Source organism: Bombus vancouverensis, chromosome 2, assembly GCF_051014615.1.
Source record: "Bombus vancouverensis nearcticus chromosome 2, iyBomVanc1_principal, whole genome shotgun sequence".
In the NCBI taxonomy this organism is placed as follows: domain Eukaryota; kingdom Metazoa; phylum Arthropoda; class Insecta; order Hymenoptera; family Apidae; genus Bombus; species Bombus vancouverensis.
This window is the reverse complement of record NC_134912.1, coordinates 21163466-21175957: the sequence shown is the minus strand read 5'-3', so window position 1 is coordinate 21175957 and position 12492 is coordinate 21163466. Positions and strand designations below refer to the sequence as shown.

The 12492-nt window shown below is 41.1% G+C and overlaps 1 protein-coding gene across 1 annotated transcript in view; it reads right to left on the bottom strand.

Moving 5' to 3' along the window:
- The window catches only part of LOC117160082 (A disintegrin and metalloproteinase with thrombospondin motifs 7), a 42901-nt gene that overhangs the window by 14601 nt on the left and 15808 nt on the right, over positions 1 to 12492 (bottom strand). The gene's annotated exons all lie outside the window — the stretch shown is intronic.

Sequence of the window (12492 nt, the reverse complement as noted above, 5' to 3'; positions counted from 1 at the left end):
AAAGGCCGACGACCTACTTCTGGAGTAGGCGGCGGAGCAACGAAAAATCTTGTACGCGAGAGAACGTGTTCGCTAATGAATCCGCTTTATCGCGAAAAGTGCCCTTCAGGGTTCAATTTCCTGGCCGCCGATCGCCGAGAAAATTTCATCAACCGCGCTTCGATATCTTTGATCACTTTTTCTCTTTGTTAAGAAACCGAGAAAAGAGGAAAAACCGCTTTGCTGCGTGATATCTAAATAACGGTTTTTTTAACCGCGCAGCGCGTTTCTCGTCGTATGAAACGACTCGGAATCAATTAGCGAGATATTCAAGCAATTTACCTTCTTTATGTGGACTACGTACCTACTTTCATTCTATACGTTCGACGTACCAGCACAGGGTATTGCATTAGTTTCGAGTTGTCAAAGGTCGAATTCGACGAGGTTGGTGGCACCTTTGAGCGACTTATTATCTCAACAGCTTCAAATAGCAATGACGTTTTTATTCAAACGCTATCCTATCTTTTTTTTCATCGTCGTAATAGAAAAAGTTGTTATCCCTTGCAAAAACGAAGAATGATTCGTCGAGTAAAATTACGAATTTACAAAACTGCTAACGTTTGAGCTTGCATATATGGAATACGTAATTTATCATCGGTATATTAACCGACGAAACTTTCTCGCGTTCGCGAACATTCGAAAGTTACGAACGTAAGTACATATGCCTGGAATCCCTATTTTCCACTCGGTCAAGAGTTTAATAACGTATCGATCGATCGAAGGAGCGAAAACATACGTTTGGCGTACTCGAGCCGTTATCGAAGCGAACGATTCACCGGCACGTTCTCTTGCGTCGAAACCGTCGAAAAATGTATTCGGATCGCGGCCAAGAAGCGGTTGCTCGGTGGACTAACTCGCAGAGTTGGAGTAGAGACGAGCCGCCTCTTCCAAGAACTTTCAAGTAGCTTCGAGAGGAGAAAATCGATGGAGCACGAACACGGAATGAACCGAACGAGCGACCGCATCATCGTTCAACCATCGACGCGTACTTTGCGCGATCACAGAAATATTTGAAAACCTCGTTTCTCTCTCGGTAACTCTACGCCAATGACTGAAAAGCGTGGCAAACGTATCTCCGCTTCGATGTAGAATTTTGATTTCGTTATCATTTGGGACAACGGTGCCGACAGCGTCGTGTAGCCGATTTTTCGGACACGTAGCCGCGTTGTTGCAACGCTTTTGTCCATCCGCGTAAAACTAACCAACGTGTCGCGATAAAAATAAAACGGAAATATGCCAGGCAAGAGGTACGTTTTAATTGCTGCGCTATGTGTGTATGTAGCGCGAGCGTGGGCCAAACGACTAACGCATAACTCGCTGGAGATTATACACCCAGTGAAAAAATTTCGTATAGAGGACACGTGTGTATACGTATAACAGCGAATTATTAAACTACGTTGGCGAGTATAAATTTACGAAGTAGGTTGAATCGTATCTCGTTCGATTTTAAGATTTATCTTCGCGCGGTATCCCGACAGCGACAATTTGTCTGGAAACGTTACGTAACTCGTCAGAAACGATTAGGTTATAGGGATTATCGTTGTACGGACAAGGAAGGCAAGAACTTTTCAACGATTTTTTATCAGACAACGGCGGCAACGTGGAGAAACGCGAAGCGGAATGAGCTCTGATTGGAAGAACCATCGGGTTTCCATTCTTACCATGGCCGCGAAACCACGAAAAATAGTTGCCACGTTCTTGCGAGACTCGAAAAAACTCTTCTCTGATAGATACCAGACACTTTGTCTGACCGGAACGAGTCGACGGAGAAGAAGCTACAGCGCGATTCAACGTTGAATCACCAGATCTCGCGGTATTACTTTTTCTCGGCATTTCGCGAACACCCAAGATATACGATTCTGACGGAAAAGACTGGATCTCGGCCGCGAAGGCGATCGCAATAACGACTCCTCGTCCACCGGAAAAATATCGTGGAAAAAGATTTTTCAAGGTTTGCAAGAAACGTCTGTTCTTCGTCATTTCCCAACGAACGCTTACGATAAAAACTATATGGCGGGTGGTAGGACCGCTTTATGACGTGTGACAACAAAGTTCTATCGATAGCGCAGTTCGAGAAAATAATTAAGAGGGAAGAATATCGTTTTGCTATCGATAAAGGTAAATCGTTGTTTGAGAAGATTTATTCCACGGTGTAATCCTTCGTGAAACGAATAAGAAGGGTATGTAAAGGAAAAGGAATCGTATGTGAAAATATTAATTTTACATCAACGTTATAACAGTAGATAAATTGAGAATAATTTCGGAATAGAGACCGTGAAATATTCGTTGTAACCTCAGACAACAACGCTCATGTAATGTAAAGAATGTGAAATGTTCTCTCTCGTAGAAATATTTAATCCTGAATATTTGTAGCCTTAATTAATTTTAATTAATTTGAAATCACGTTGGGAGATACGTTTGGTTACACTCGGCGACTGTGCATTTCAGCAAAAAGGAAGTTCCACTTTACCAGTTAGAGAGAAAACGCGTGGAAATTGAGCGACGATGTTGAATGCTGTCCTGGAATTTCGGAATACGAGAAATTTACAATGTTGTCTTTCCGAATTGCGTGTATTCCAAATTCCAACAAACGGCCGAAAGCACGTCAAAATAATTAGACGAAAAGCCAACGTCGTTTCGTGGTTTACGTTTACATCTGTTCGCAGTAGTATAATCAATGATTAGGAAGTCTAGCTGTACATATCCGTAATTATACTTTGATAGGTTTATATCTACTCGATATTAAGAAAGAAAATTACAAATGAAAAGAAAGGAAGATAACATATTTAAATTTCTCTTCGATCATTTACGTTTCAATCTTTTCAAGTTTACTTTCGTTTGGAGTTTCGACGAATTAGTTACCTCTCGATTCTCGACATTTGCTTACGAATATTCGTCATTTGTACTTTATTCTTATCGACGATGATCTTTTAACGAATTTCACAGATAGAACGAATTACATTTTGCCACATCGATTGAAATTATCAGACGCACCGAGTCGACGCGACGCGGCACGACGCGACAAAGTACGTAATTACAGAAGAAAAATTAATTTCAAAATGCGATTGGAGAAATCAAGGTAACGAGCTAGCCGATCTCTTGAAACTTGTATCGCGGCGCCGTATATCGGAATTCGGTGACACGCTTGGCAGAAACGCTAATGAGCAGTCGGATTGTTAAATTATTTTTTGCCAACGATAGAGGGATATCGTATTCGTTGCGTATGCAAGGCTGGTCGCGTACACGCGGCATGTTTCATCGATCGTTTCGTTGAAAACCGTTCGTCGTTTACATGGAACGTTTCGCTCTGACGAGTCGGAGTTCAAATTAAAACTATCGAAGCATCGATCACGGCGACATAACCAAAGCACAATTGATCGGATTTATGAAATTTCGCTTTCTGATGGTGGAAAAATACGTTACCCGTGTACACAGCGGCAAATTCTCCGCAGAGGAACGTAACGAACAGAAGGAAATAAACCATTGGGAGAATCGAGGAACGTTTAACCATTCTGATTTCTCAGGGACAATTTCGTCGTGACAGTCTTTCGCCGCTAAAGCGGATAATTCCACGGATGAGACTGGAAAAATAGAGACAGCGGCAGAGAGAAAGAGGAGACGAATCTTTGATGAAAAGCGCACCGCGTATCGATTTAAGAACAAAACGTTTCGATGTGTCGAATTGAACGTCGATGCAACTTCAAAGGAAAGAAATTTCGTTAAACGCGTTAATCGAGGCTGGGTTTCCGATCGCTAGACGATTCGTTGAATAATTCGTAAATAGTCTATTTCGATGGTTAAAAGCTCGACGCGGGGAAGTAGATCGTTAAGAAAGAAATCTAAGTAAGTTGACGATTAGTTGGAGGGTATAAAAAGCAGAAAAAAATACGAGAGTGAAACACAATGGATACGGAGATGCTCTTTTTGTCGGCCGATATTTAATTCCATTTTCAAAGCACGATTGTACACGTGGAAGAAAAAAGTTGGTTCGTCGAGCGACTACGGTAAAAGGCACTTCACAGTCAGCCTTCTAGGTGACTTACAATAGCCGTGTGATGCAATCTCCTTATCGTAAAGTTCAGATTAAAGCGGTAAAAAGTTTTATACTCCCGACCAGAAACTTCAGTTGCTCGCAGCAACTCTTTCCCACCGAGCGACTCTCCTTGTTTCTTCCTTTCTCTTTCCCTCGCCTTACGTCGCTTCTTTACGTTTATCTTTTTCTCCTGTGTCTGAACGGGCTTCTTTGTTTCAAAACTGCCACCACTATATTTTCAAGCATTTCCCTTCATTCCCCTTGGAAGAGACGTAATTACGTACGATACGGACGATTAATAGCGAAACCAGAATCAGTGCTTGGTGTATCGTTATTGCGGTTCCGTGGACGCTGTTTCCCCGTTCCCGGGATCTAGTTTTTCACATTTACCGAGCCAAACTCGTCAGACCACGCTGCTTTTATTTCCGTCCCGTTCTCGAACCAAGGCTCTCGGCATCGCTAATTAATGAAATTTCGCGCGAAAGACGGGCGATGATAAGACTTTCCAGGTGGTGCGCGACAACGCCCAAAGAATTACGTTTTCGCAATGTTTTCTTCGTTATTCTGTCCCATCGATCTAGAAATCCCTGTGCGCTTATTCATTCGCCATTTCGTTTCGACGATTCTGCGACACGTTCCGCTCCTTGACGAGGATCCTTCCCTTTCCGTTTCCTTCTCTGCTCCCCTTTGTCTATTTTCAAATAACGAATAGTCTTTCACTTTATCGCGTCGCTATTTCTCGCAAGTAGACGAAATTTTAATATATCTAGAAAGACAGGAATATGCGCAACAGCAACGGGAAACTGTCGATAGAGAAGTTCAGAGTGCTTTGTTCGCCCGCAGACGGCTTGTATACTCGAAAGTGTTGTGTAAAAATAAAACTGCCGCCTCGTAGAGGACGAGCACCGTGTTTCCGATGCTTTGCACAAGGGAAAAAACAATTTGAACTGCGAGAGGGTGAAAGTTGATTGTTTTGAGAGATCGTTGGCATTGTTCTTATGGCCGCGAAACACTCGATATGTTCGATCGTTTCACCGAAAATTCGAGTTCCAGTAGAAGTCGTCGAGCGAGACCCTCGTCGAACGTGTTGCCGTGTTTTAATTAAAATCGGGCTTTCCGTCTCTAAAAATATTTCTTCACGAGTCATTGCAGTCGGAGCTTAGTTGCGGGCAGACTCCATCGCCAAGGTAAAATTGGTTGGCCGATGGTTGGAATTAAAACTGAACGTAATTAAACAAATATTAGAATTAATTAATCATCCTAAACGAAATACTCACAAGATTCTAATACTTGTGTCCACCTTTATTATATCGATTGAATGGATAAATGGTTGATTAGAGGAGAAATCGCTAGGCTATTAATCTTTTCGGCTTTAACGCGAAAGAAAATATACAGGGTGGTTGGTAACTGATGGTACAAGCGGAAAGGAGGTGATTCTACGCGAAAAAAGAAGTCGAAAATATAGAATAAACATTTTTTTTAATTTTTTTTTTTAATTTTTCCATCGAGACAACGATCTACAATGAAAACTTCTCGAAAACAAAGCCTCGAACGAAAAATTGTTATTCTATATTTTCGACTTCTTTTTTCGCGTAGAATCACCCCCTTTCCGCGTGTACCACCAGTTACCAACCATCCTGTATAGTAATACGTTGGTGTAAGAGAGTAGATTAGATGTATATGTAAGTATTGAATTTTATACGCGCGATAAAATATGGCTGTTAAACGAGCAAAGATATATGTATAAGCAGGACATACGTATGAGAATACGAAGTCAAGGAAAAAGGATAACTCGTAGATCTTCGGAAGAAATATCTAAAAAGATAGAATACTTTTCTTATTACGATACTTTTTCGTTTCTCTAACCGTAGAAGAAGAAACCTGACATCCAAAGGAAGGATGAATGGCAATCGTTAGTATAGACAATTTTTTCCAGGTGTTTAGAGATTTAACTTTAGTTTGGGACACTTTATACAAAATATTTTAGATACAAATGACGGCTTTAAGAAAATCGCACATCCTATTGGAATTACTATGTTTTTGACCTTAGATCGATTAATCTTTGTAGTGCTGGTTTTCACGGTGATATAGCTGTAAATATGTCAATCATCGCGATCATTTTTCTTAAAAAGAAAATGCGATTAATCATCTTTTCGGTTAAAAAAATCCCCGATTTTTCGATCAATCAACACGACAGTACGCGCTAAAGAGAAAATTTAATTAATCGATGACTATATTTTTCGGCAAATATATGGATTCGCAAACGTATGAATATGCTAAAGGATTTTCTCTGTTGGAAGACCAGTGATTAAGCGTCGAACCCCTGTACTGCTAAACGTTCCACGTTAATTAAACATCGACGGTGGTATTTATTTGAATAATCTACTCGCATCGATACATCGTACGACATTAACATATTTGCCTTTCTACGAGTGTCTACAAAACGTACCACTATGTATCGAAATATGTTTCTCGCCTAAATTTACGTCTGGAGGTTGTTTGCACGTCGTTCATATGTTATCAATAATACTAAAAAAGGAATTACGTTTAACGATACTTCATTTCTCCTATCGAATCAACGTACTTACTCTTATTCCGACATCGTTCGTCTTCCCGTTATAAATCGGAAGAGTCTGAGTTAATTTGTTAGCGAGCTATTCCAAGGAAAGCTGCGCTCTCATATCAATCATTCCGAAGGTATAAGTCACGCAAGCACGGCAGAAATTTGCGGATTCGTATTTCCATCAAAGTGCTTCCTTCCCTCAGGTTTTTTCCGGCCGTGCTTCCGGGGTTTAAGCGTACGACAAGCATCTTAAGACGAAAAGCATTCGTAAAATGAATCCGCGCGGTATGGTGCGACGAGAACCAAGAAGAATCGGGAAGGTGGTTCATTTTTTCAAATGGAATCAACCAGGCAGGAAAAGTAGGTGGCTCGAACGACGGAGTCTAGACGGTTCGTATGCAAATCCGAAAAAAAAGACGGGATGGAGCGTAACGGAAACGAACTGAACGCCGCGTCGCGCGGCGCTGACAGTCAACTAGAATCACCAGCCATATCAACCAGTGACTTATTATATTCGGAATAATAATAAGGCGGTGCAGCGGTTGCATTCTCCGGCGCACCCACGGAACTTTTAGCAATTCAAACTATCGTTTGGGCTGGTTGTTTTCTTCCACCGAGTAAAGAGGCTAACTCGACGGACTTTTCGTGCCGCGGAAGGAAAACTAGAATCCGACCGCGGATTTAAACAGGATGTTCGATAAACGTCGTGACCTCTGTACCAGAGAAAGCTCTCGTATCTAGTAACACGAAACCGACGCGTCGCTCCCGGCAACCTTTCGCCAAGCTTTTGCGTTTGCCTAGCCTTTTTACTTTTTCCATTCGTCGTAACTCATATTTTTCGCGATAATTTCGAATTACTTTGGAATCGCGCAATAGCATTCTTGAAAGATACGGATGACGTGGGAAAAATGTGCGTCGAAACATGACAACAACGCGAATAAGCTTGATTTACCATACAGCGTCGTGTATACGGACTTACGATTATCGGCAGACGTCGTTTATAAAGAAATTACAAGACTCCCTAATGCGAAATTTCAATTAAAGTTCTTCGCGTTTATCCAACTACCAGCCTTCTACTTATAGAAGTAGGAAGAACGCGATAAAAACGTTTTTTAATATCCTATAGAGAAATTGCTCAAATATTCCATGTATCAAACCGGCGACCACGAAATTTTTAAGTCGAATAACTTTCCTAGGGAGTTGCGGCAACAACGTTCTTCGTCGTCGAAAAGAAAGGAACTGAAAAAAATTAGGTCGAGCCTAGCATCCATCTGCGCGTTTCAGCGGCGCTTTACATTTAAAAGATATCTCAGACAGACTGTTCCGGAAGGAACGGGGACAGGATGTCGCGGAAAGAAGCACCGAAACAGAAGATACACCGCTGGGAAACAGACGTGTTTCGAGAAACTGCGCGACCACTCCATTTCCTTCCTTTATTCCTTCTTCCGCAGACGAGTGCCGCTTTTCTGATGAGTCCAACCGACCGCAACTCCTCACCGTACCTCTAGGTATGTACTTCCAGGAACCTTCGGTTAAAATTCCAATTCCTTTCCGCATCGAGTGGCAAACCGCGCCTCGTCCCGTATTCGCGCGCTTTCGGTGCAACGTGATTACATATTTCCACTCCACACTCTCGTTTCCTCTAGTTAGCTGTTCAGCGTTTTCCTGTTTGTTCGTTTTTCTACCGAGTTTTGCGGATAACATAAATAATTAAAAATTTTGCAGAAAAAACCGATTTATGTTGAAAATCCATGTAAAATCTGATCAGTCAACGTTATTGCTAAAAAATTACATACGATACGAACGCCGTATTCGCGCTGTTATTTCAAAAACTACCTTTCCGGCGCGTTGCCTCTCTAAAAAGCTAAATATTCAACGTAGGCTTTAAGTCGATTTTGATTCTTCGTTTATTCGAGACCATCGATTTCTTCGAAACACCTGCGTAATAAAGAAACAAATAGTTCGCACGACAGATATACGCCAAATGCTACAAGTTCGTCCGTTTGTGAGACTACAGTTTGATGATGCGTCGTACGATATTTACGAAAAAATGTCGATACCTTCGGATCGAAATGTCCATTCGTCGACGAACGAACAAATTTCTCGCGAGATGATAAAAGAACGAAGATTCTGCACTGTCAGTCGTTCGCCAATGGCGGGTCGTCGATGAGGTAGCCATTATCGTAAACTGTGGATTCGGCCTGGCGAATTTACGAAGATTGAATTAAATTGTAATTTCCTCGAGGAAATACTACGAAAAGAAAGAAAGAATACCTGGACGAAAGGAGAAAAACGAAAGATGTAGAATAGCGGAAATACCTATTCTCTCAAGAATTCTACTATTCTCAATAGTCTTATACAAAGTGTTTATTTTCTACTGAAATATATTTTGTTTCATGTCCAGACTTCGAATAAACAAATAATCATGAGACTTCAAATTTCCTCACGGAGTTAATATCTCATACAAAGCGATAATTGACAATCGATAATTGATAACTGAATCAGTGCCAGCGCTAACAGCGAGGAATAAACGGAAACATCGTTTTATGGAGCACTACGTTTCGCTCCACGGAACGTATTCAAAATTGTGGTCTCGTAAATCGGCGTTAGCCTTCCCTGCGACTCGACGATTCTCGACATTCGCCACCCTCTCTTGGTCGTTATCTCGGTAGTTTCATGGCGTTAGGTTAAACGAAACCGTTCGATAAGGTCGTAGGATTTAGCGACGAAGGCGTTTCAACGAGAGGCGTCCAACGTCCATCGATTTTCGATTCTCGCCAGTGATTCTTTTTTTCATTTTTCCTTCGATTCGTTTCATTCTCTCGAAATAAGTACGAATTTATATCAACGACACAAATCGAAGTATGAGAATACCATATTCTACGTTTCACAACACGATTAAATAGTTTACCGGACAAGATAAAACCACAAAGGAGCTGAGCCACGATGTTTTGATTTCAAGCAGAGGTTTACTCAAAAACTAATATCGATGCATCGGATCGGATTTTAAAGAACGAATCGGACGCTGGTTAAAAATTCTGTTCGAACGAAAACATTTGGCGGTTTCGTAGTTTCGATGCGCGTTCCCCGTCGTCATCGTCGTCGTTTTTTTTTTTCATGCAATTGACCGATCGAACCGGCAGATCGAGAATTCGGAAAACAATGTGCATACAGAGCGAGCCATAAATGGGAATCGCGTTTTTAGTTACGCGGCGTTTTTAATCACGAGCGCAGCTGTCGCAAGCGATTCGAAAGGCGATCGCGGAGACTCGACCAATCAGGCCGGAAGATCGCGTCGCGTTTGATAGTTCGACGACCGATCCAGAAGACGGATAAACATCCGATATATGCGAGAAATGTAAATTTCGGCACCATCTGCCATGCTCGGCATCAGGGATAGTTCCGATATCGGGGTGAACTTGGTCGTCCCATTACAACAATGTCGAGCGGTCGATCGATCGTTGCGCGTGTAGTTGTTTCATCAAACTTTTGCCACTGTTTTGTCGTTTGTAGCCGCTGCTCAAAATTCATTTCACACTTTGCACGAAAGACGGCGATCCATAAAAACAGAGGAAAGATCGGTACCCCGGCCATCAGGGAAGATTAATGACCTGTGCGATTGTACCAACGGTACATACGTATTAAGACGAATTAACTATTAATTCTAGAAATAATCGTTTGAAAACTAATCGAAGCGTGCCATATTATTTTAGTTTGGTGGGGTTTATAAACTTTTGGAAATATCTCGGACCATCGAATTTCTCAAAAGTTCCACGGAGATTAAGGGATTGCAAGTTCTTAATTGGAGTTTTCGCGAACATCGAAAACAACGAAAATATGCAACAGCCCAAAATGGCGACTCGAGTATAGTATGCTCCATTCTACCCCACGAACGGATATCACCGGGAAAGTAAGGTGAATTGAAAAACTTTGAAGAAACTTCCTCCGGTTTAATTCCAGATTAGGACCGAAATTACCGACCGCGCTCTTTTTCAGCTATAACTTGGGATGCATCTAGCTGATTTACTGCCACGAGAGGGTTAACGTTCACATTTACCAAATGCGGTGTCAAGAAGAACGATCAACTTCCTGAACGAGTTTGCCAGCAATACCAGTTAATGTTTTATTTTCTACGTCGACTGCATAATTCAAAAAGGCATTCACTTCGACTTGTTCGTCATTTTATATTGTAATTTGGTTGAAAAGGTCCCCGGGTGGCTAAATTTTTTAATCATTAACATTTTTGCAACTTTTAACGAGCACAGTCTTCGTATAATCGCTTGAATTATTTTTACAAAATAATTATCGTAATTAAAAAACGTAAGTATATTCTACGAGTTCTTTTTACGTACGAGTACGAATACGAATGAATCGTTAGAAGGATAATACATATTGGTGGATAATACGTATAACAATAATGTATAAGGACGTTGTTAAGTCTTGGATTTTCGTAATTTTTTTCGATTATTTAACACGTAATGACTACTTCACTACAAATACAATTACACACATTCTGATTCCCTTTTTTTTAAATATCCAATACATTTTGATTACGCGATATAGAACGGAGACAATGGAAAAATTTCGACGAATGAAATTTCGTTTGCGATGGACAGAATTTTGGAAAATTTATTACGGTCGAGCAGCATTAAAACGCGTTACAGTGCACTTTTTACAAGCTGCTAACAAGGTTCGAATTTTTAACGAATCGTCGTTGTTGTTCCAGGATCTCGTCTCGCGAGTCTGAAATATATCAGGCGAATCGCCATTGCCAGGCGAGTAAAAATTTTCTTAATGCATCTGCCTACCGCGATGCTCGAACGAAACTGCTCTCTGCGATCAATCAACCTCCATTGCCCAACACTTGAGCTTCATTTCACAGGACCTTGGCCAAAACACGAATTAGACACCGGAAATACCGCTGTGTATAATATCGTATAATCGGAATTGAAACGCGAGACACGGTCGGAATTCATCGAAACAATCCGGGTATCGCCGTCGCTGGCAGAACAATTTTTTCATAACGGAAATTTCCATAAGTTGTAGAGTTATTTCTGCAAACTTGTTCTGTCTGAACGCGGTTTCAATGTAAACTGTGTAGAACGAACTTTTATTTGCAGAAACATTTTTCATAGAAGTTTGATAAACAGGAACCTTCTTTTTTAGTTCGCGTGCCAAATATCGAACAAGAAGCTATCTCTTTCTTCAAATTTAGTATTTTAGTTTTATTTCTGCTTATAAATCGATCTCGAATCACTAAGCCGCGTCGTGAATAGTTTCCGGGGAAATATGTAACTTGTCGTTCGATCGCGATATCGGTAAACGCTTAATGAAGCTTTATCGTTCGGTTGCTACGCTTCACACGGCGACACCTTAATTAACCGATTATTCCTCAGGTTGAAGCTCGCATCGACAACGGCCCACTTAATTGTTTCACCGAAAACAATTTTGTTTTCTTCGTTTTTTTTTAAACGTAAACGCTATTTCGAACGAGGTCCAATTAATTAAAGCAGGATATCACGGTTCGCGTTCAAACAATTTGAAACAATTTGCGATTAAGTGTCATATTCGGTATAAATATCGTAGCAGACAGAGAGTACGGACGAAGCGTTCTAACTGTCACGTAATTGAGGAATTTTATTAGCTACAACTCAATTATTGCATCGACTGTCATTGTCGTCCTATTTCAACGTCCGATCGTACGCAACCGGCCACTGATGACACATTTTGCGTGTATTTGACGCGTTTTAAAATTGTCACAATATCATCGAGTACTATTAGGGCTGTTGCTAGAACGACGCTTAAAAGGAAATAAAAAAGGAAATGTAACAAATTACAACGTTATACTCGCATTTTA